The 25640-nt window shown below is 46.4% G+C and overlaps 1 pseudogene; it reads right to left on the bottom strand.

The window, feature by feature from the left end:
- Positions 1-209: 209 nt before the first annotated feature.
- LOC139243881 (zinc finger protein 135-like) lies at positions 210-25640 on the bottom strand (annotated as a pseudogene).

Here is a 25640-nt window from a genome sequence, read left to right as displayed (position 1 = left end):
GTGGGGTACCACAGAGATCAGTGCTGGGACCCCAACTATTTACAATCTATATTAATGACTTGGAACAATGGACTGAGTGTAACGTAGACAAGTTTACTGACGATGCAAAGATGGGAGGAAAAGCAAGATGTGAGGAGGACACAAAAAATCTGCAAAAGGACATAGACAGTGGAGTATTTAAAATTAACACTCAACACTAGATCTGGGTTCGAAGATTCAAGTAGTCTTTAATTTCTTGCAAGGGAGAGACAAGTGTGTAGTCAACCTGTTGTTGAGCTGTCCTCTCTTGCTCTCTCTGAACAAAGAAAACACAGGATTTTTATACAGTTCCTGGCCTATAATGGCCAGACATTCAATACATGAGACATAATTTGATTTGAATGGTCAAAACCCTTGTCACTCAAAGTAAAGTTACAAACCTGACCAGGCCTAACTCCAGTACTTTTCCATAAACCTCACTGTGTCCCAAAAGTTCATTAGCCAATTGGAATGTTACCTTATCTCTCTTGCCTTGATCAGATGGAGTTTTTCCATTGTGTCACTTTTGACCCCTTGCCCTGTTTGTCTGCCTCTCTGGGTTTCCTGTGGTTCAATCGTTGGGCCTCCTGTAATTGTCCTCAGGTATCACAGCTTGTAACACTTAATCATTCTGATGTTATTTCCCTTTAAACACCCATAGAAAGTTGACCATTACAAAAGCCTATGTCAGCGCTTTTTAATTCCGAGATTCATTCTTAACCCTTTAATTATAACAGAGCTCGATAGCCCCACTTCAGACCGGCTAAGTGAGTGGGCAAAAATTTGGCAGATGCAGTATAATGTTGGAAAGTGTGAGGTCATGCACTTTGGCAGAAAAAAAATCAAAGAGCAAGTTATTATTTAAATGGAAAAAGATTGCAAAATGCCGCAGTACAGCGGGACCTGGGGGTACTTGTGCATGAAACGCAAAAGGATAGTATGTAGGTACAGCAAGTGATCAGGAAGGCCAATGGTATCTTGGTCTTTATTGCAAGGGGATGGAGTATAAAAGCAGGGAAGTCTTGCTACAGATATATAAGGTATTGGTGAGGCCACACCTGGAATTCTGACTGCAGTTTTGGTTTCCATATTTACGAAAGGATATACTTGCTTTGGAGACAGTTCAGAGAAGGTTCATTCGGTTGATTCCGGGGATGAGGGCGTTGACTTATGAGGAAAGGTTGAGTAGGTTGGGCCTCTACTCATTGGAATTCAGAAGAATGAGAGGTGATCTTATCGAAACATATAAGATTATGAGGGGGCTTGACAGGGTGGATGCAGCGAGGGTGTTTCCACTGATGGGAGAGACTAGAACTAGAGGGCATGATCTTAGAATAAGGGACCGCCCATTTAAAAGAGAGATGAGGAGAAATTTCTTCTCTCAGAGGGTTGTGGATATGTGGAACTTGCTGCCTCAGAGAGCTGTGGAAGCCGGGACATTGAATAAATTTTAAGACAGAAATAGACAGTTTCTTAAACAATAAGGGGATAAGAGGTTATGGAGAGTGGGCAGGGAAGTGGATCTGAGTGCATCATCAGATCAGCCATGATCTTATTGAATGGCGGAGCAAGCTCGAGGGGCCGTATGGCCTCCTCATGTTCCTATTTATTATGTTCTTGTGTTCTTATTTATTCTTTATACTCTGATCCCTTTGCAACAAAAGCTAACATGTCATTTGCTTTCTTAATTGCTTGCTATACCTACAAGGACATACTTTCTATGATTCATGTACAAAGAGACGCAGGTCCCTCTGAATGCAAACATTTTGCAGTCTCTCATCATGAAAAAAAATATTCCCTTTTTTTTTCCAACCAAACTGGATAACTTCACACTTCCCCACATTGTATTCCATTTGTCATGTTCTTGCCCACTCAGTCAACCTGTCTATATCTCTGAAAATGAAAAAGGAATTAATAACCTTGTAGTAAAGGGGCCTTTTGGGGAAGAATGACCATAATGATAGAATTTTATTTTACGTTTGAAAGTGATTTAAATTCAATCCGAAACTAGGGTCTTAAATCTAAATGAAGCAAACTACATAGGTATGAGGGGCGAGTTGGCTAAGGTAGATTGGGAAACTGCATTAAAAGGTATGGGGGTAGATAAGCAATGGCGAACATTTAAAGTGTTAATACATAGTTTACAACAAATATACATTTCTTTAAGGCACAAAATCCCCACAGGGAAAGTCACCATCATCACAATACGAGCCTCACGACCTCACAGCCTCGCTATTGGTCCGGGCTGCGCCCTCCCCGGTCCCGCCCACAGGGAAAGTGGTCCAACTGTGGCTAACAAGGAAAATTAAAAATAGTCTTCAATCAAAGGAAGAGGCTTATTATGTTGCCAAAAGAGCAGTAAGCCTGAGGATTGGGAGGATTTGAGAATTCAGCAAAGTACCAAGAAACTGAAAGAAAAGGAAAATAAAATATGGGAGTAAACGAGCAAGAGGCATGAAAACAGACTGTAAAAGCTTCTATAGGTATGTAAAAAGGAAAAGATTAGCGAAGGTAAATGTGGGTCCCCTATAGGCTGAGACAGGAGAAATTATAATGGGAAATAAGGAAATGGCAGAGAAATTAAACGAATACTTTGTGTCTGTCTTCACAGAAGCAACCACAAAAAACATCTTGGAAATAGTGGAGAACCAAGGGTCTAGCGAGAACGAGGAATTGAAAGAAATTATTATTAGCAAAAAAATAGCACTGGAATAATGAATGGGACTGAAAGCTGATAAATCCCCTGGACCTGATGGTCTACATCCTAGGGTTTTGAAAGAGGTGGGTATAGAGATAGTGGGTGCATTGGTTGTCATCTTCCAAAATTCCACAGATTCTAGAACGGTTCCCGCAGATTGGAAGGTAGCCAATGTAAAACCGCTATTTAAGAAAGGAGGGAGACAGAAAACGAGGAACTACAGACCAGTTAGCCTGACATCAGTAGGAGGGAAAATGCTAGAATCTATTATTAAGGCTGTGGTAACGGCACTTAGAAAATAATAACAGGATTGGGCAGAGTCAACACGGATTTAGGAAAGGGAAATCATGTTTGTCAAATCTATTCAGAGTTTTTTGAGGCTGGAACTAGTAGAATAGATCAGGGAGAACCAGTTGATGTGGTGTATTTGGATTTTCAGATGGCATTCGATAATGTGCCACACACGAGGTTATTAAACAAAAGTAGGGCTGCTGGGATTGAGGGTACAATATTAGCATGGTTTGAGGATTAATTAACGGACAGAAAACAGAGAGTAGGAATAAACTGGTCATTTTCGGATTGGCAGGCTGTAACTAATGAGGTGCCGCGAGGATTGGGCCCCAGCTATTCACAATCTATATCAATGATTGGGATGAGGGGGACCAAATATAATATATCCAAGTTGGCTGCATACAAAGTTCAGTGGGAATGTGGGTTGTGAGGAGGATGCAGAGAGACTTCAAGGGGATATAGACAGGCCAAGTGATTTCTGGGATGGAGGGGACTGTCCTATGAGAGATTGAGTAAACCAGACCTATGTTCTCTAGAGTTTGAAGAATGAGAAGTGATCTCATTGAAACATACAAAATTCTTATAGGGCTTGACAGGGTAGAAGCAGGGAGGACATTTCCTCTGGCTGGGGAGTCTAGAACCAGGTGCCAGTCTCAGAATAAGGGGTCGGCCATTGGGACTGAGATGAGAAACTTCTTCACTCGGAGGGCTGTGGAGGCTCAGTCTTTGAGCATATTCAAGACAAAGATCGATAGAAATTTGGATATTAAGGGAATCAAGGGATACGAGGATAGTGCAGCCCCTCGAGCCTGCTCCGCTATTTAATATCATGGCTGATCTGATCCTGGGCTCAGCTCCACTTCCCTGCCCGCTCCCCATAACCCTTTACTCCCTTATTGTTCAAAAATTTGTCGACCTCCACCTTAAATATATTCAATGACCCAGCATGCACAGCTCCCTGGGGCACAGAATTCCACAGATTTACAACCCTCTGAGAAGAAATTCCTCCTCCTCTCAGTTCTAAATGGGTGACCCCTTATTTTGAAACTATGCTTCCTAGTTCTAGCTCCCCCCACGAGTGGAAACATCCTCTCTGCATCCACCTTGTCGAGCCCGTTCAGTATCTTATAAGTTTCAATAAGATCACCTCTCATTCTTCTAAACTCCAATGAGTATAGGCCCAACCTGCTCAACCTTTCTTCATAAGTCAAACCTTCATCTCAGGAATCAAGCTTGTGAACCTTCTCTGAACTGCCTCCAATGCAAGTATATTCCTCCTTAAATAAGGAGACCAAAACTGTTCTTCGAGCAGAGAAGGTTGAGAGGAGATTTGATAGAAGTGTTCAAAACCATGAGGGGTCTAGACAGAGTAGATAGAGAGAAACTGTTCCCATTGGTGGAAGGGTGGAGAACCAGAGGACACAGATTTAAGGTGATTGGCAAAACAACCAAAGGCGACACGAGGAAAAACGTTTTTCCGCAGCGAATGGTTAGGATCTGGAATGCACGGCCTGAAAGGGTGGTGGAGGCAGACTCAATCCAAAGGCAAAAATTTGCAGGGCTACGGGGAAAGGGCGGGAACTAGCAGAGAGCCGGCACAGGCCCAACGGGCCGAAAGGCCTCACTCTGTGCCGTAACCATTCTATGATTCTATGAAATCCAGAAAATCGAACACCAGCCCAGTTAGAGGGATTAATTACATCAGCAGCAACAAACCCCAAATGTCAGAATGAACATGGTTCAGTCCTGAATGTGATTAACAGCAACAATATCAGCAGAATCCAACCCCTGCAGTCACTTGTGAACTCGCTGGTGTGTCAGCAGGTTGGATGAATGAGTGAATCTCTTCCCACACTGGAAGCAGGTGAACAGCCTCTCCCCAGTGTGAACTTGCTGGTGTGTCAGTAGGCTGGATGTCTGAGAGAATCCCTTCCCACACACGGAACAGGTAAAAGGTATCTCCCCAGTGTGAACTCGCTGGTGTCTCAGCAGGCTGGATGTCTGAGAGAATCCCTTCCCACACTCAGAGCAGATGAACGGCCTCTGCACCGTGTGAATGCGTTGGTGGCTCACCAGGCTGCACGAATGAGCGAATCCCTTCCCACACTCAGAGCAGATGAACGGCCTCTCTCCAGTGTGAACTCGCTGGTGGCTCAGAAGATGAGATGATTTAATAAACCCTTTCCCACATATGGAGCAGATGAACGGTCTCTCTCCAGTGTGAACTCGCTTATGTTCAGTGAGGTGGGAAGAACAAGTGAATCCCTTCCCACACACGGAGCAGGTGAACGGCCTCTCCCCAGTGTGAACTCGCTGGTGTTCAGTGAGGTTGGACGACCGGCTAAACTTCTTTCCGCAGTGGGAGCAGGTGAACGGCCTCTCCCCAGTGTGAACTCGCTGGTGTGACTGGAGGCTGAATGGCTGAGCAAATCCTTTCCCACACTCGGAGCAGGTGAACGGTTTCTCCCCGGTGTGAATGCGTCGATGAATTTCCAGCTGGGACGGGGAATTGAATCCCTTCCCACAGTCCCCACATTTCCACGGTTTCTCCGTGATGCGGGTGTCCTTGTGTCTCTCCAGGTTGGATGATCAGTTGAAGCCTGGTCCACACACACAACACGTTTACGGTTTCTCCCCGCTGTGAATGGTGCGATGTTTTTTCAGGCTGTGTAACTGGTTAAAGCTCTTTCCACAGGCAGTGCACTGGAACACTCTCACTCGGGTGTGTGTGTCTCGGTGCTTTTCCAGTCACACTGATGTTTGAAATCTTTTCCCACAGACAGAACATACAAACATTTCTCCTTCCACACTCAAAGGCCGATGATATTCAGATCATTCAGATCTTGATGATATGATTGGTTCGAGTTTCCCGTCTGCAAATCCTCCTCATCTAATATCCTGTAAAAGGAGTTTACAAAAGTTAGCACTGGAAGCGCAGGATAGAAATTGAGAACTGAGTTTCTTGTTTCGATGGAACATTCTTTCCTCTCTCGTTCCCCCAAAAGCTGCAAATCCCTGTCCCACACACTCTCCCTCCTCCCGGTGCTGAAATCCAAACCCATCGCACCACCTGCATTATTTCTTTCCTTTTTCCCTCTACTCTGATTGGGTTCAGTTCTTCACCCGCTGTGTACAGTAAGAATAAAATCAATGAGGCAATGATTTTCTCACCTGGTCACTGGGACATGAAGCCACGCCCACTCTCTTCTCCTGTACCAAGATGGCCACCTAGGTGCCCTGAACCCTCCCTGTCCAAGATGGCGACCAGTTACCCCCCTGGCGGCCTGGCCTATCACCGTGGTACAAACACGGGACCAGCAAGGCCTATGGACACAGCGTGCCGGACCCAGTGTGCCTGGGGGGGGCGGTGGGGAGGAGCACCAGAGGCAGCGGGGAGAGGAGGAGCAGCCAGCCCCAGGTCAGCACTTTATTCTTGTTTAACTCGAATGCGAGTGTGTGGTTTGGTTTTGCTTTTTGTAACGGAGAGCTCTGTGCAACAGCTGCAGGGCATCTCGCGTCAACTGGACTCTGACCTGGATTCCGTGAATGGAGCAGAAACCTGTCCGGAAACTTTGCTGACAATGGGATTTTTAAGTCTGGGGTTTGAGGTCCGGAAAATCCTCTGGTCCGGCACCGGTCAGGCTCCGAGAGTGTCGGACTGGAGAGGTTCAACCTGTGTTACAATGGGTCCCTTCATCCCAATCATTGATACAGATTGTGAATAGCTGGGGCCCAAGCACCAATCCATGGGGTATCCCACTAGTTACAGCCTGCCAACCCGAAAATGACCCGTTTATTCCTATCCTCTGTTTTCTCTCAGTTAACCAATCCTCAATCCATGCTAGTATTTTACCCCTGATCCCATGAGCCCTAATTTTGTTCAATAACCTCTTGTGCCTTCAGAAAATTCAAATACACCCCATCCACTGGTTCTCCCTTATCGATTCCGCTAGTTACATCCTCAAAAAAAAACATTTGTCAAACATGATTTCCCTTTCATAAATCCATGTTGACTCTGCCCAAGCTTATTATTGTCTAAATGCCCTGTTACCACATCCTTAATAATAGATTCTAGCATTTCTCCTGCTACTGATGTCAGGCTAACTGGTCTGTAGTTCCCCATTTTCTCTCTCCCTCTTTTCTTAAATAGAAATCATAGAATCGTAGAGGTTTACAGCATGGAAGGAAGCCATTTCGGCCCATTGTGTCCGTGCCGGCCAACAAGAGGCTATCCAGTGTAATCCCACTTTCCAGCTCTAGGTCCGTAACTCTGCAGGTTACGGCACTTCAAGTGCACATCCAGGTACTTTTTAAAATGCGGTGAGGGTTTCTGCCTCTACCACCCTTTCAGGCAGTGAGTTCCAGACCCCCATAACCCTCTGCGTGAAGAAATTTCCCCTCAAATCCCCTCTAAACCTTCTACCAATTAAATTTATGCCCCCTGGTTGTTGACCCCTCTGCTAAGGGAAATAGGCCCTTTCTATCCACTATATCTAGGCCCCTCATAATTTTATACACCTCAATAAGGTTTCCCCTCAGTTCCACGGAAAACAAACCCAGCCTATCCAATCTGTCCTCATAGCGAAGATTCTCCACTCCCGGCAACATCCTCATAAATCTCCTCTGTACCCTCTCCAGTGCAATCACATCCTTCCTATAATACACTGACCAGAACTGCACGCAATACTCTAGCTGTAGCCTAATCAGTGATTTATACAGTTCAAGCATAACCCCCCTGCTCTTATATTCTATGCCTTGGCTAATAAAGGCAAGCATTCCGTATGCCTTCTTAACCACCTTATCTACCTGGCCTGCTACCTTCAGGGATCTGTGGACATGCACTCCCACGTCCCTTTGTTCCTCTACACTTCTCAGTGTCCTACCATTTAATGTGTATTCCCGTTCCTTGTAAGCCCTCCCCCAAATGCATTACCTCACACTTCTCTGGATTAAATTCCATTTGCCACTGTTCTGCCCACCTGACCAGGTGATCGATATCTTCCTGCAGTCCGCAACTTTCTTCAAACACACAGCCTATTTTTGTATCATCTGCAAACTTCTTAATCATACTTCTGATATTCAAGTCGAGATCGTTGATGTATTATACATCAGCTACCCTCCAATCCACGGGAACTGTTCTAGAATCTATGGAATTTTGGAAGATGACAACTAATGCATCCACTATTTCTAAAGCAACCTCTTTCAAACCCCTAGGATGCAGGCCATCAGGTCCAGGGGATTTATCGGCTTTCACTCCCATTCATTATTCCAGTATTAATTTTTTACTAATACCAATATCTTTCAGTACCTCATTCTCACTAGACCCCTGATACTTCACTATTTCAGGGAGGTTTTTTGAGTCTTCTGTGAAGACAGGCACAAAGTAGTTGTTTAATTTATCTGCCATTTCCTTATTCCCCATTATAATTTCTCCTGTCTCAGCCTGTAAGGCACCCACATTTACATTCTCTAATCTTTTCTTTTTTTACATACCTATAAAAGTTTGTAGTGTTAGTTTTTATGTCTAGTTTACTCTCGTATTCTATTTTCCCTTTCTTTATCAATTTCTTATTCCTCCTTTGCTGAATTCCAAAACCCTCCCAATCCTCAGGCTTACTGCTCTTCTTGGCTCTATAGTCACTATTCCCTAAAAGTTCCTTTACTACAATAACTTTATTAATGACCCTTTTCTCATTGCACAATACTAGATCTAAGGCAGCCTGTTCCCCAGTTGGTTCCTCAACATACTGATCTGGAAAACTATCTTGTACACATGCCTTGAAATCGTCCTCCACACTATTACTGCAAATTTGGTTTGCCCATTCTATATGTAGATTAATGATTTATACTCTGCCCGACTTTACAACTACTGTTTGGGGGGGCCTTATAAACAACTCCCACCCATGTTTTCTGCCTCTTGCTGTTTCTTAGCTCCACACAAACTGATCCTATTTCTTGATTTTTCAAACTAAGATCCGTTCTCTCTGCTGTCTTTATCCCATCCTTTATTATAAGGGCTACCCCTCCTCCTTTTCCCTTTTGCCTATCTCTTCTAAAAGTTAAGTATTCTGGAATATTTAGTTCCCAACCACGTCTCCTTAATGGCTACTAGATCAAACCTATTAAATTTATCTATGCAGCGGTTCAAGAAGGCGGCTCACCACCACCTTCTCAAGGGCAATTAGGGATGGGCAATAAATGCCGGCCTTGCCAGCGACGCCCATATCCCATGAACAAATAAAAAACTGCTTTGCGCAAAAGATATAGTGTCTTTAGATTTAACTTATTTTTAGTGTTCCCTGATGTCACCTTAGTCACTGAAGCCTTATTACCTTTGTTAATTTCTCTGTCCCTTCCTGACCCACTCTGCTTATTTTTACCCAAAACTCTGCTCTAGAGACTTGACATTTCTCTTGCTGCTTTTAAATTTACTCTTTCCTGAAACCTCCCACCCCGCCCCTTCATTAGTTTAAAGCCCTGTCTACTGCCCTAGTTATTCGGTTCGCCAGGACACTGGAGCCCATCCCAACGGAACAGTTCCCTCTTTCCCTAGTACTGATGCCAGTGTCCCATGAACTGAAACCCCTTCCTCTCACACCATTCTTTGAGCCACGCAGTTAAACCTCTATTATGTTTGTCCCTATGTCAATTTGCTCATGGCTCAGGTAACAATGCAGAGATTATTACCTTTGAGGTTCTGCTTCTTAATTTGGATCCTAGCTTCTAAAACGCCATCAGCAGAACTCATTGGGGAAACTAAAACTATGGGAAACTAAAACTAGGGGGCATAGTCTCAGAATAAGAGGCCGCCATTTAAAACTAAGATGAGGAGGAATTTCTTCGCTCAGAGGGTTGTAAATCTGTGGAATTCTCTGCCCCAGAGAGCTGTGGCAGCTGGGTCATTGAATATATTTAAGGCGGAGATAGACAGATTTTTGAACGATAAGGGAGTAAAGGGTTATGGGAAGTGGGCAGGGAAGTGGAGCTGAGTCCATGATCAGATTAAATGGCGGAGCAGGCTTGAGGGGCCAAATGGCCTACTCCTGCTCTTCGTTCTTATTAATCTCATTCTTGGTTCTACCTATGTCGCTGGTTGCTACGTGGGCAACTGGATCCTCCCCCTCCCATTTCAAGTTCTTCCCCAGCCACGAGGAGATATCCTTAACCCTGACACCGGGCAGGAAACACAACGGTGCTGTGGTTAGTTTGCACATCCTCCCTGCCGTCCTTTTCCTCTTGCATACAGGCAGCAAGTACTTCATACCTGTTGGACAATGTCAAGGGCTGAGGCTCCCCCAACACTACACCCTGGGTCCCCATACCTGCCTCCTGTCCCTGACCATTGACAAACTCTCCGCCTCCCTGATGCCCCGCAATGTCTGCATCTCGTCCTCCAGCTCAACAACTCTGAGCCAAAGTTCCTCGAGCTGCAGACACTTACAACAGACGTGGGCGCTCGGGATCGCCATGCTCTCCACAAACTCCCACATGCTGCAGTTACGGCAAACCACCTGCCCTGCCATGTCCATCTAACCACCTTTCTTCAACAACTCTTGGACACCAACGGCTCTTCGGAACCTTCTTCCCCTTCACTTCCCTCTGATCCCATCCCTTGCCGTGTTTTCACTATCCTCTCTGACCTTCCCCTCTCCGACCCCGAACGACCAATCCTCAGCAAAGCCCCGAGCTTCATCGCCTTACACCCTCACCTCGATGAATTTCGAGCTCGCTACGATGCTGAGCCCTTTTCCCGCTGCCTCCGCCCCCGTGCCCACTTCTTCAGCCAGGAGTCTTCACCCCGCACAGCTGACCCTTTCTCCCGTTTTCAGAATTCCCGCTCTACCTGGACCCCTCCCTCTGGCCTCTTGCCCTCTAAATCTTTTCACTGCAAACTGCCGATGGGACATTGGCCATCTCACTGCTCCTCTCACTCCCTCCAACCTCCCTCTCTCTGAACTTGCAGCACTCCGCTCTCTCAGATCCAACCCCTACATTGTCATTAAACCTGCTGACAAGGGTGGCGCTGTTGTTGTTTGGAGAACCGACCTCTACCTTGCAGAGGCTGATCGCCAACTCTCTGACACCTCCTCCTACCTCCCCCTGGACCATGACCCCACCACCGAACGTCAAGCCATCATTTCCCAGACAGTCACTGACCTCATCTCCTCTGGAGATCTTCCCTCCACAGCCACCAACCTCATAGTTCCCCAACACCACACAGCTCACTTCTACCTCCTTCCCAAGATCCACAAACAAGACTGCCCCGGTAGACCCATCGTTTCAGCTTGTTCTTGCCCCTCAAAACTTATTTATTCCTATCTTGATGCTATTTTTCTCCCCTTGTCCAGTCTCTTCTCACCGACATCCGCGACTCTTCTGAGGCCTTCCGCCACTTTAAGTTTCCTGGCTCCAACCGTCTCCTTTTCACTATGGATGTCCAATCCCTCTACACTTCCATCCCACACCAGGAAGGCCTGAGGATGCTCCGTTTCTTCCCCGAGCAGAGGCCCAACCAATCCCCATCCACCACCCTCCCCCTCCCCCATCTGGCTGAACTTGTTCTCACATTGAACAACTTCTCCTTTATCTCCACTCACTTCCTCCAACTTAAAGGTGTTGCTATGGGAACCTACATGGGTCCTAGCTATGCCTGCCTTTTCGATAGGGATACGTGGAACATTCTTTGTTCCAGTCCTACTCGGGTCCCCTCCCTCACCCCTTTTTCCGGTACATTGATGACTGTATCGGTGCCGTCTCCTGCTCTTGCCCTGAACTAGAAAATATCATTCATTTTGCATCCAACTTCCACCCTTCCCTGACCTTCACATGGTCCATCTCCAACTCTTCCCTTCCCTTCCTCAACTTCTGTGTCTTATTTCTGAGGATAGACTATTGACAAACATTCACTGTAAGCCCACCGACTCCCACAGCGACTACACTTCCTCCCACCCTGCATCCTGTAAGGACTCCATTCCACTCTCCCAGTTTCTCCGTCTCTGTTGCATCTGTTCTGACGATGCCACCTTCCACACTAGTGCCTCTGAAATGTCTTCCTTTTTCCTCATCCGAGGATTCCCCTCCGCCACGGTTAACATGACCCTCGACAGTGTCCGTTCTATTTCCCACACTTCTGTTCTCACCCCTTCCCCTCCCTCTCAGAGTCACCATAGGGTTCCCCTTGTCCTCACCTTTCACCCCACCAGCCTCCACATTCAATGGATCGTCCTCCGCCATTTCCACCACCTCCAGCGTGATCCCACCACCAATCACATCTTCCCCTCCCAGCATTCCAAAGGGACCACTCCCTCCGTGATACCCTGGTCCATTCCGCAGTCACCCCCAGCAACCCCTTCCCTTCCCACGGCACCTTCCCGTGCAAGCGCAGGAGATGCAACACCTGCCCTTTTACCTCCTCCATTCCCACCGTCCAGGGCCCCAAACATTCCTTCCAAGTGAAACAGCGATTTACTTGTACTTCTTTCAATTTAGTATCCTGTATTCGCTGCTCATGATGTGATGGTGTCTATGTTGGTGAGACCAAATGCAGACTGGGTGACAGTTTTGCTGAACACCTCCGTTCAGTCCGCAAGTGTGACCCTGAGCTTCTGGTCGCCTGTCACTTTAATTCTCTACTCCCACTCTGACCTCTCCGTCCTCGGTCTCCTGCACTGTTCCAATGCAGCTCAACACAAGCTCGAGGAACAGCACCTCATCTTTCGTTTAGGCACTTTACAGCCTCTGGACTCAACATCCAGTTCAACAATTTCAGACCATAATCTCTGCCCATATTTTGTTCCCTTTCCCCTTTTTTTTTTTTTACAAACTTCTCCTGGTTTCCCATGGCAGCTGGTAATTATTCAGGCATCCACACCCTATCTAGACTCATCTTTTGTTTCCTAACTTGTGCCATTACTGTATCAGTTTGGCCCATCATCGCTTTTGTCTCTTAAATCTCTTCTGCCTCCCACCCGATCACAGATATTCCCTTTTGTTCTTCCCTCCCCTCCCCCTTTCAGGCCCCAGCACTTCCTTAACATTCTGTTACATTTAAAACTTTTGCCAGTCCTGAGGAAGGGTCACAGACCCGAAACATTGGCTCGGCTTCTCTCCAGATGCTGCCTGACCCGCTGAGATCTCCAGCTTTTTCTGTTTTTATTTGAGTAGCTAATTGATTACTTTTTATGATTTTAGTTTTATTATTTAATGGTTTTTATCTAGTTTAGTTACTAATCAAATAAAGTAGTTATGAATTAGATTATTTGTCCATCATCCAGTACCGAATGAGCGGAAATTTTCTCCAAATATTGGGAAGACCGAAGCCATTATCTTTGGTCCTCGCCACAAACTGCGTTCCCTAACCACTGACTCCATCCCTCTCCCCAGCACCAAGCTGAGGGTAAACAAGACTGTTCGCAACCTCGGCGTTATATTTGTCCCTGAAATGAGTTGAGCCACATATTCGCGGCGTAACTAAATCTACCTTTTTCTACCTCCGTAACATTGGGTGCTTCAATCCCTGCCTCAGCTCTTGACTACTCCAACTCACTCCTGGCTGGCCTCCCATTCTACACAACGTAAACATCGAAACAGAGAAATTTACAGCGCAGAAGGAGGCCATTCCGGCCCATTGTGTCCAACGCCAACCGACAAAGAGCCACACGGCCCCTTGGTCAGCAGCCCTAAAGATTACATATAAACCTATGAACAATGATGGAACGGCAAAGAGCACCCAGCCCAACCAGTCCGCCTCACCACAACAGCGACACCCCTTATAATAAAACATTCTACACTCCACCCCAACCAGAGCCATGTGATCTCCTGGGAGAGGTAAAGGTCCTTCACCAGCCTGTCCCCATGCCAGTGCGTCAGTGCAGCCTTCGGTCGTCTGAGGAAAAGAGTGTTTGAAGACCTGGCCCTCAAATCTACCACCATCATGGTCTACAGGGCTGTAGTAATACCCGCCCTCCTGTATGGATCTGAGGCATGGACGATGTATAGAAGGCACCTCAAGTCGGTGGAGATATATCACCAAAGATGTCTCCACAAGATCCTGTAAATCCCCTGGGAGGACAGGCGCACCAACATCAGTGTCCTCGACCAGGCTAACATCCCCAGCATTGAAGCACTGACCACACTCGATCAGCTTCGCTGGGCAGGCCACATAGTTCGCATGCCAGATACGAGACTCGCTAAGCAAATGCTTCATGCAGAGCTCCTTCGTGGTAAATGAGCCAAAGGGGGACAGTGGAAGTGTTACAAGGACACCCTCAAAGCCTCCCTGGTAAAGTGCGACATCACCACTGACACCTGGGAGACCCTGGCCGAAGATCACCCGAGGTGGAGAAAGTACATCCGGGAGGGCGTTGAGTTCTTCAAGTCTCAATGCAAAGAGCGTGAGGAGGTCAAGCGCAGGCAGCGGAAGGAGCGCGCAGCAAACCAGCCCCACCCACCTCTTCCCTCGACGAATGTCTATCCCACCTGTAACAGGGTCTGTGACTCTCGTATTGGACTGTTCAGCCACCAGAGAACTCACTTTGGGAGTGGAAGCAAGTCTTCCTCGATTCCGAGGGACTGTCTATGATGATGGGAGAGGCAAAAACCAGATAAAAACCCAGGCCAATTTACGGAGAAAAAAATCTGGGAAAATTCCTCTCCGACCCATCCAGGTGATCGAAACTAGTCCAGATCACCCTGGCCGTATTCTATTCACTGCAGTACTTACCATTATATCTGCTCCGTTTAACAAAAGGTCATCCAGTCTAATCCCAATTACCAGCTCTAGGCCCGTAACCCTGCAGATTACTGCACTTTAAGTGCCCATCCAACCATCTCTTAAACGTGGTGAGGATTTCTGTGCTATGTGGGGAGTCAGGGACGCTTCCAGTGTCCCTGACAACTACATGTGCGGGAAGTGTATCCAGCTGCAGCTCCTGACAGACCGCATTGCAGCACTGGAGCTGCGCATGGATTCGCACTGGAGCTGCGCGATGCTGAGGATGTCGTGAATAGCACGTTTAGTGAGTTGGTCACCCCGCAGGTAAAGGTTACTCAGGCAGATAGGGAATGGGTGACCATCAGGCAGAGCAGTGGAATGAAGGTAGTGCAGGGGTCCCCTGCGGTCACCCCCCTCCAAAACAGATACACCGCCTTGGGTACTGTTGGAGGGTGATGACTAATCAGGGGAGGGAAGCAGCAGCCAAATTCATGACACCGTGGGTGGCTCTGCTGCACAGGAGGGCAGGAAAAAGAGTGGGAGAGCTATAGTGGCAGGGGATTCTATTGTAAGGGGAACAGATAGACGTTTCTGCGGCTGCAATCGAGACCCCAGGATGGTATGTTGCCTCCCTGGTGCAAGGGTCAAGGATGACTGGAGCGGCTGCAGGACATTTTGGAGGGGAGGGTGAACAGCCAGTTGTCGTGGTGCATATAGGTACCAACGATATAGGTAAAAAACAGGTTGAGGTCCTACGAGCTGAATTTAGGGAGCTAGGAGTTAAATTAAAAAGCAGGACCTCAAAGGTAGTAATCTCAGGATTGCTACCAGTGCCACGAGCTCGTCAGAATAGGAATTGCAGGGTAGCTAAGATGAATACGTGGCTTGAAGAGTGGTGCAGAAGGGAGGGATTCAAATTCCTGGGACATTGGAACCGGTTCTGGGGGAGGTGGGACCAGTACAAACCGGACGGTCTGCACCTGGGCAGGACCGGAGCCAATGTCCTAGGGGAGTGTTTGCTAGTGCTGTTGGGGAGGAGTTAAACTAATATGGCAGGGGGATGGGAACCTATGCAGTGAGACAGAGGGAAATAAAATGGGGGCAGAAGCAAAAGATAAAAAGTAAAAGTGGAGGGCAGAGAAACCCAAGGCAAAAATCAAAAAGGGCCACATTACAGCAAAATTCTAAAGGGGCAAAATATTTTAAAAAGACAAGCCTGAAGGCTCTGTGCCTCAGTGCGAGGAGTATTCGTAATAAGGTGGACGAATTAATGGCGCAGGCAACTATTAACGAATATGATATAATTGGGATTACGGAGATATGGCTCTAGGGTGACCATGGCTGGGAACTCAACATCCAGGAGTATTCAACATTCAGGAAGGATAGACAGAAAGGAAAAGGAGGTGGGGTAGTGTTGCTGGTTAAAGAGGAAATTAACGCAATAGTAAGGAAGGACATGAGCTTGGATGATGTGGAATCTTTTTGGGTAGAGCTGCGGAATACCAAAAGACAGAAAACGCTAGTGGGAGTTGTGTACAGACCACCGAACAGTAGTAGCGAGGTTGGGGACAGCATCAAACAAAAAATTAGGGATGCGTGCAATAAAGGTACAGCAGTTATCATGGGTGACTTTAATCTACATATTGATTGGGCTAACCAAACTGGTAGCAATACAGTGGAGGAGGATTTCCTGGAGTGTATTAGGGATGGTTTTCTAGACCAATATGTCGAGGAACCAACTAGAGGGCTGGCCATCCTAGACTGAGTGATGTGTAATGAGAGAGGACTAATTAACATTCTTATTGTGCGAGGCCCCTTGGGGAAGAGTGACCATAATATGGTAGAATTCTTTATTAAGATGGAGAGTGACACAGTTAATTCAGAGACTAGAGTCCTGAACTTAAGGAAAGGTAACTTCAATGGTATGAGACGTGAATTGGCTAGAATAGACTGCCGAATGATACTTAAAGGGTTGACGGTGGATAGGCAATGGCAAACATTTAAAGATCACATGGATGAACGTTAACAATTGTATATCCCTGTCTGGAGTAAAAATAAAATGGGGAAGGTGGCTCAACCGTGGCTAACAAGGAAATTAGGGATAGTGTTAAATCCAAGGAAGAGGCATATAAATTGGCCAGAAAAAGCAGCAAACCTGAGGACTGGGAGAAATTTAGAATTCAGCAGAGGACGACAAAGGGTTTAATTAGGAGGGGGAAAATAGAGTACGAGAGGAAGCTTGCTGGGAACATAAAAACTGACTGCAAAAGCTTCTATACATATGTGGAGAAAAAGATTAGTGAAGACAAACATAGGTGCCTTGCAGTCAGAATCAGGTGAATTTATAATGGGGAACAAAGAAATGGCAGACCAATTGAACAAATACTTTGGTTCTGTCTTCATGAAGAAGGACACAAATAACCTTCCGGAAATACTAGGGGACCGAGGGTCTAGTGAGAAGGAGGAACTGAAGGAAATCCTTATAAGTCAGGAGACTGTGTTCGGGAAATTGACGGGATTGAAGGCCAATAAATCCCCAGGTCCTGATAGTCTGCATCCCAGAGTACTTAAGGAAGTGGCCCTCGAAATAGTGGATGCATTGGTGATCATTTTCCAACAGTCTATCGACTCTGGATCAGTTCCTATGGACTGGAGGGTAGCTAATGTAATACCACTTTTTAAAAAAGGAGGGAGAGAAAACAGGGAATTATAGACCGGTTAGCCTGACATCAGTAGTGGGGAAATTGTTGGAATGAATTATTAAAGATGAAATAGCAGCACATTTGAAAAGCAGTGACAGGATCAGTCCAAGTCAGCATGGATTTATGAAAGGGAAATCATGCTTGACAAATCTTCTCGAATTTTTTGAGCATGTAACTAGTAGAGTGGACAAGGGAGAACCAGTACATGTAGTGTATTTGGACTTTCAAAAGGCTTTTGACAAGGTCCCACATAAGAGATTGGTGTGCAAAATCAAACCACATGGTATTGGTGGTAATGTACTGACGTGGATAGAGAACTGGTTGGCAGATAGGAAGCAGAGTCAGGATAAACGGGTCCTTTTCAGAATGGCAGGCAGTGACTAGTGGAGTGCCGCAGGGCTCAGTGCTGGGACCCCAGCTCTTTACAATATATATTAATGATTTAGATGATGGAATTGAATGTAATATCTCCAAGTTTGCTGATGACACTAAACTGGGTGGCGGTGTAAGCTGTGAGGAGGACGCTAAGAGGTTGCAGGGTGACTTGGACAGGTTAGGCAAGTGGACAAATACATGGCAGACGCAGTATAATGTGGATAAATGTGAGGTTATCCACTTTGGGGGCAAAAACAAGGCGGCAGAATATTATCTGAATGGCAGCAGATTAGGAAAAGGGAGGTGCAACAAGACCTGGGGGTCATGGTTCATCAGTCACTGAAAGTGGGCATGCAGGTACAGCAGGCGGTGAAGAAGGCAAATGGTATGTTGGCCTTCATAGCTAGTGGATTTTACAGGAACAGGGAGGTCTTACTGCAGTTGTACAGGGGCTTAGTGAGGCCTCACCTGGAATATTGTGTTCAGTTTTGGCCTCCTAATCTGAGGAAGGACATTCTTGCTATTGAGGGAGTGCAGTGAAGGTTCACTAGGCTGATTCCAGGGATGGCTGGACTGACATATGAGGAGAGACTGGATCAACTGGGCCTTTATTCACTGGAGTTTAGAAGAATGAGAGGGGATCTCATAGAAACGTATAAGATTCTGACAGGACTGGACAGGTTAGATGCGGGAAGAATGTTCCCGATGTTGGGAAGTCCAGAACCAGGGGACATAGTCTTAGGATAAGGGGTAGGCCATTTCGGACTGAGATGAGGAGAAACATCTTCACTCAAAGTTGTTCACCTATTGAATTCCCTGCCGCAGAGAGTTGTTGATGCCAGTTCATTGGATATATTCAAGAGGGAGTTAGATATGGCCTTACGGCTAAGGGGATCAAGGGGTATGGAGAGAAAGCAGGAAAGGGGTAGTGAGGGAATGATCAGCCATGATCTTATTGAATGGCGGTGCAGGCTCGAAGGGCCGAATGGCTTACTCCTGCACCTGTTTTCTATGTTTCTATCTGAATGGTGGCAGATTAGGAAAAGGGGAGGTGCAACGACACCTGGGTGTCATGGTACATCAGTCATTGAAAGTTGGCATGCAGGTACAGCAGGCGGTGAAGAAAGCAAATGGCATGTTGGCCTTCATAGCAAGGGGATTTGAGTATTGGAACAGGAAGGTCTTACTGCAGTTGTACAGGGCCTTGGTGAGGCCTCACCTGGAATATTGTGTTCAGTTTTGGTCTCCTAATCTGAGGAAGGACGTTCTTGATATTGAGGAAGTGCAGCGAAGGTTCACCAGACTGATTCCCGGGATGGCAGGTCTGACATATGGGGAGAGATTGGATCAACTGGGCCTGTATTCACTGAAGTTTAGAAGGATGAGAGGGGATCTCATAGAAACAGATAAAACTCTGACGGGACTGAACAGGTTGGATGCAGAAAGAATGTTCCCGATGTTGGGAAAGTCCAGAAGCAGGGGACACAGTCTAAGGATAAGGGGTAGGCCATTTAGGACCGAGATGAGGAGAAACTTCTTCACTCAGAGTTGTTAACCTGTGGAATTCTCTACCACAGAGAGTTGTTGATGCCAGTTCGTTGGATATATTGAAGAGGGAGTTAGATATGGCCCTTCAGGCTAAAGGGATCAAAGGGTATGGAGAGAAAGCAGGAAAGGGGCACTGAGGTGAATGATCAGCCATGATCTTACTGAATGGTGTTGCAGGCTCGAAGGGCCAAATGGCCTACTCCTGCACCTATTTTCTATGTTCTATGTTTCTGCATCCACCACTCTTCCAGGCAGCGAGTTCCAGACCCCCACAACCCTCTGCGTAAAGAAGCGCCCCCCCCCTCAAATCCCCTCTAAACCTTCCATCAACCACCTTAAAACTATGCCCCCTCATAACAGACCCTTCCACCGATGGAAATAGACCCTTACTATCCACTATGTCCAGGACTCTCAATATTTTGGACACCTCAATGAGGTCTCCTCTCAACCTCCTCTGTTCCAATGAGAACACACCCAGCCTATCCAATCTGTCCTCATAACTAAGATTCTCCATTCCAAGCAGCATCCTAGAAAATCTCCTCTGCACCCTCTCTAGTGCAATCACGTCCTTCCTATAATACGCCGACCAGAACTGCACGCAATACTCCAGCTGTAGCCTAACCAAAGTATTATACAATTTAAGCATAACCTCCCTGCTCTTCTATTCTATGCCTCGGCCAATAAAAGCAAGCATTCCGTATGTCTTCTTAACCACCTGGCCTGCTACTTTCAAGGATCTGTGGACAAGCACAAAAAAAACTTTAAAAAAAAAAACACAAAAAAGAACACACAAAAAAGGGCCTTGTAAATGTTTGGTGTGCCCCCCAGATCGGGGGGACACGATTTAAGAATTAATGTTTTGGTTTCCTCCCAAAAGAGTTCTGTGGACAAGCACTCCAAGGTCCCTTTGTTCATCCACACTATTAAGTGGCCGACCGCTTAATGTGTATACCCTTTCCTTATTAGTCCTCCCAAAGTGCATCACCTCACACTTTTCCGAATTAAATTCCATTTGCCACTGCTCTGCCCACCTGACCAGTAGATTGATATCCACCTGCAGCCCATGACTTTCCTCTTCATTATCAACACCCAATTTTAGTGTCGTCTGCAAACTTCTTAATCATACTCCCTATATTCAAATCTAAATCATTGATATATACCACAAAAAGCAAGGGTCCCAGTCCTGAGCCCTGCGGAACCCCACTGGAAACATCCTTCCAGTCACAAAAACATCCAGCAATCATTACCCTTTGCTTCCTACCTCGAAGCCACTTTTGGATCCAGCTTGACACTTTGCCCTGTATCCCATGGGCTTTAAGCTTCGTGAGCAGTCTACCATGTGGGACCTTATCCAACGCTTTGCTAAAGTCCATATATAATACACCGTACGCACTACCCTCATCGACCCTCTTGGTTACCTCCTCAAAAAATTCAATCAGGTTAGTCAGACACGATCTCCCCTTAACAAATCCGTGCTGACTGTCCCTAATTAATCCTTGCCTCTCCAAATGCAGATTTATCCTGTCTTTCAGGATTTTTTCCAATAATTTTCCCACCATTGAGGTTCGGCTGACAGGCCTGTAATTACTCGGTCTATCCCTTTCTCCCTTCTTAAACAAGGGTACTACATTAGCAGTCCTCCAATCCTCCAGCACCATGCCCAATTCCAAAGAGCACTGGAAAATGATGGTCAAGGCCTCTGCTATTTCCTCTTTTACTTCGCTCAACAGCTGGGGTGCATTTTATCCGGGCCTGGGGACTTATCTACTTTCAAAGCTGCTAAACCTTTTAATACTTCCTCTCTCACTATATTTATTTCATCCAGAATATCACACTCCTCCTCGATAGCAATATCTGCATTGCCCCTTTCCTTTGTGAAAACAGATGCAAAGTCTTCATTAAGAACCCTCCCAATACCTTCCGCCTCCACACAAAGATTACCTTCATGGTCTCTAATAGGCCCCCACCCTTTTTTTAGTTACCCTCTTACTCTTAATATTATTTATAGAACATCTTGGGGTTTTCCTTAATTTTACAGGCCAAGAATTTCTCGTGCTCTCTATTAGCATTCCTAATATTCTGTTTAACTTTGCCCCTTAACTTTCTATATTGCTCCAAAGATTCTATAGTATTTAGCCGTTGATATATGACATAAACGTCCCTTTTTTTCTTAATCCTCCCCTGTAACTCCCCAGACATCCAGGGGGCTCTAGAATTATTTTTCCCAGCCTTTTTCTTTCAGAGCACATGCTTGGCCTGAGCCTTCCGGATCTCCTCCTTAAATGCCTCCCACTGTTCTGACACTGATTTACCCACAAGTAGCTGTTTGCAGTCCACCATAGCCAAATCATTCCTTAACTTAGCAAAAGTAGCTTTTCCCCAATTCGGAACTTTAATTCCCGACCAATTCTTGTCCTTAACCATATCCAACTTGAATCTGACTGAATTATGGTCACTGGCACCCAAGTGCTCTCCCACTAATACTCCTTCAACCTGCCCACCTTCATTCCCTAAAACTAAATCCAAGACCGCCCCCTCTCGTGTTGGGCTTGTTACATACTGACTAAAAAAGTTCTCTTGAATGCATTTCAAGAATTCCGCACCCTCTATACCCTTCACACTATATTTGTCCCAATCAGTATTAGGATAGTTAAAATCACCTACTATTACTGCCCTATGGTTTTTGGACTTCACAGCAATTTGCCGACATATTTGCTCCTCCATCTCCCTCCCACTGTTTGGGTCTATATAATACACGCCCAGCAGTGTGATCGCCCCTTTTTTATTTTTCAATTCGACTCACATGGCCTCATTTGATGATCCCTCTAACATATCATCCCTCCTCACTGCTGTAATATTTTCTTTAATCAGTACCACAACCCGCCCACCCCTTTTTACTCCCCTCTCTATCTTTTCTAAAAATCCTGTAGGCAGGAATATTGATCTGCCAAAGCTGCCCCTCTTTTGCCATGTTTTTGCAATGGCTACAATATCATACTCCCAAGTATCTACCTGTGCTCTTAGCTCATCCGTCTTATTCGCTATACTCCTTGCATTAAAGTATATACCATTCAGCACAGGAAGACCTGCTTGCTTGCTACTCACTAAGCCCTGTTTCCTCTGACTTACAGATTCTTGTTATCCAATTTCTGCTTTATTTCCTTGCCTTTTGAATTCGTTCTCAGGTTCCCATCACTCTGCCAAGCTAGTTTAAACTCTCCCCAAGCGAGTAAAGTTGATGTCATCCAAAACTCGGAAGCTCGTGTCCTAACTTGCACCAAGTCACGATCGTTGTGCGAGGCCCCTTGGGGAAGAGTGACCATAATATGGTGGAATTCTGCATTAGGATGGAGAATGAAACAGTTAATTCAGAGACCATGGTCCAGAACTTAAAGAAGGGTAACTTTGAAGGTATGAGGCGTGAATTGGCTGAGATGGATTGGCGAATGATACTTAAGGGGTTGACTGTGGATGGGCAATGGCAGACATTTAGAGACTGCATGGATGAACTACAACAATTGTACATTCCTGTCTGGCATAGAAATAAAAAAGGGAAGGTGGCTCAACCGTGGCTATCAAGGGAAATCAGGGATAGTATTAAAGCCAAGGAAGTGGCATACAAATTGGCCAGAAATAGCAGCGAACCTGGGGACTGGGAGAAATTTAGAACTCAGCAGAGGAGGACAAAGGGTTTGATTAGGGCAGGGAAAATGGAGTATGAGGAGAAGCTTGCAGGGAACATTAAGACGGATTGCAAAAGTTTCTATAGATATGTAAAGAGAAAAAGGTTAGTAAAGACAAACGTAGGTCCCCTGCAGTCAGAATCAGGGGAAGTCATAACGGGGAACAAAGAAATGGCGGACCAATTGAACAAGTACTTTGGTTCAGTATTCACGAAGGAGGACACGAACAACCTTCCGGTTATAAAAGGGGTCGGGGGGTCTAGTAAGGAGGAGGAACTGAGGGAAATCCTTATTAGCCGGGAAATTGTGTTGGGGAAATTGATGGGATTGAAGGCCGATAAATCCCCAGGGCCTGATGGACTGCATCCCAGAGTACTTAAGGAGGTGGCCTTGGAAATAGTGGATGCGTTGACAGTCATTTTCCAACATTCCATTGACTCTGGATCAGTTCCTATGGAGTGGAGGGTAGCCAATGTAACCCCACTTTTTAAAAAAGGAGGGAGAGAGAAAACAGGGAATTATAGACCGGTCAGCCTGACATCGGTAGTGGGTAAAATGATGGAATCAATTATTAAGGATGTCATAGCAGTGCATTTGGAAAGAGGTGACATGATAGGTCCAAGTCAGCATGGATTTGTGAAAGGGAAATCATGCTTGACAAATCTTCTGGAATTTTTTGAGGATGTTTCCAGTAGAGTGGATAAGGGAGAACCAGTTGATGTGGTATATTTGGACTTTCAGAAGGCGTTCGACAAGGTCCCACACAAGAGATTGATGTGCAAAGTTAGAGCACATGGGATTGGGGGTAGTGTACTGACATGGATTGAGAACTGGTTGTCAGACAGGAAGCAAAGAGTAGGAGTAAATGGGTACTTTTCAGAATGGCAGGCAGTGACTAGTGGGGTACCGCAAGGTTCTGTGCTGGGGCCCCAGCTGTTTACACTGTACATTAATGATTTAGATGAGGGGATTAAATGTAGTATCTCCAAATTTGCGGATGACACTAAGTTGGGTGGCAGTGTGAGCTGCGAGGAGGATGCTGTGAGGCTGCAGAGCGACTTGGATAGGTTAGGTGAGTGGGCAAATGCATGGCAGATGAAGTATAATGTGGATAAATGTGAGGTTATCCACTTTGGTGGTAAAAACAGAGAGACAGACTATTATCTGAATGGTGACAGATTAGGAAAAGGGGAGGTGCAAAGAGACCTGGGTGTCATGGTACATCAGTCATTGAAGGTTGGCATGCAGGTGCAGCAGGCGGTTAAGAAAGCAAATGGCATGTTGGCCTTCATAGCAAGGGGATTTGAGTACAGGGGCAGGGAGGTGTTGCTACAGTTGTACAGGGCATTGGTGAGGCCACACCTGGAGTATTGTGTACAGTTTTGGTCTCCTAACCTGAGGAAGGACATTCTTGCTATTGAGGGAGTGCAGCGAAGGTTCACCAGACTGATTCCCGGGATGGCGGGACTGACCTATCAAGAAAGACTGGATCAACTGGGCTTGTATTCACTGGAGTTCAGAAGAATGAGAGGGGACCTCATAGAAACATATAAAATTCTGACGGGGTTAGACAGGTTAGATGCAGGAAGAATGTTCCCAATGTTGGGGAAGTCCAGAACCAGGGGTCACAGTCTAAGGATAAGGGGTAAGCCATTTAGGACCGAGATGCGGAGGAACTTCTTCACCCAGAGAGTGGTGAACCTGTGGAATTCTCTACCACAGAAAGTTGTTGAGGCCAATTCACTAAATATATTCAAAAAGGAGTTAGATGAAGTCCTTACTGCTAGGGGGATCAAGGGGTATGGCGAGAAAGCAGGAATGGGGTACTGAAGTTGAATGTTCAGCCATGAACTCATTGAATGGCGGTGCAGGCTAGAAGGGCCGAATGGCCTACTCCTGCACCTATTTTCTATGTTTCTATCACCCATTGCCCCTGTGTTTTCTGACCTACATTGTCTCCTGGTTAAACTATTTCAAAATTCTCACCCTGTTTTATAAATCCCTCTTTTTCAGCCTCACAACCCGACGAGACGTCTGCGCTCCTCAAATTCTGCCGTCTTGAACATCCCTCACTATAATCGCTCCACCAGCGGTGGCCGTGCCCTCAGCTGCCTGGGCCCCAAGCTCGGGAACTCCCTCCCTAAACCTCTCCCTCTCTTTCCTCCTTTAAGATGCTCCTTAAAACCTACCTCTTTAAACCAGCTTTTGGTCACTTGCCTCAATTGCTCCTTTTGTGTCTGGGTGTTAGATGTATGTGTTGTGCCTGTAACGCTGCTGTGAAGCCCTTGGGACGTGTTGCTCCGTTGTAGGCGCTATATAAATACAAGTTGTGATTGCAGCAATGGACAGTTTGTCAGCCCGCGGAGGGACAAAGCCTGTCCGACTCACCAACCAATCAGCGCCCTGCAGCCCCGTGACGTCACTGTCCCCAGCAGATCCTGCCCCAAGATGGCGGCCGTTGCCGGGGGCCTGTCACCGGGAGAAAGCCCCGCAGCTGCCCCCGGGGGCCCGGCTCGGGGCAAACGCCGGAGCCGCAGGTTCTTGTTCGGGGCCTGAGGCCTACCCCGGGTGTTTAGAAAGCCTCCCTACCGGTTCCAGGGCTCCCCTGCGCC

The sequence above is a fragment of the Pristiophorus japonicus genome, unplaced genomic scaffold (genome assembly GCF_044704955.1).
Source record: "Pristiophorus japonicus isolate sPriJap1 unplaced genomic scaffold, sPriJap1.hap1 HAP1_SCAFFOLD_190, whole genome shotgun sequence".
Classification (NCBI taxonomy): Eukaryota; Metazoa; Chordata; class Chondrichthyes; family Pristiophoridae; genus Pristiophorus; species Pristiophorus japonicus.
This window is presented reverse-complemented; position numbering and strand designations above follow the sequence as displayed.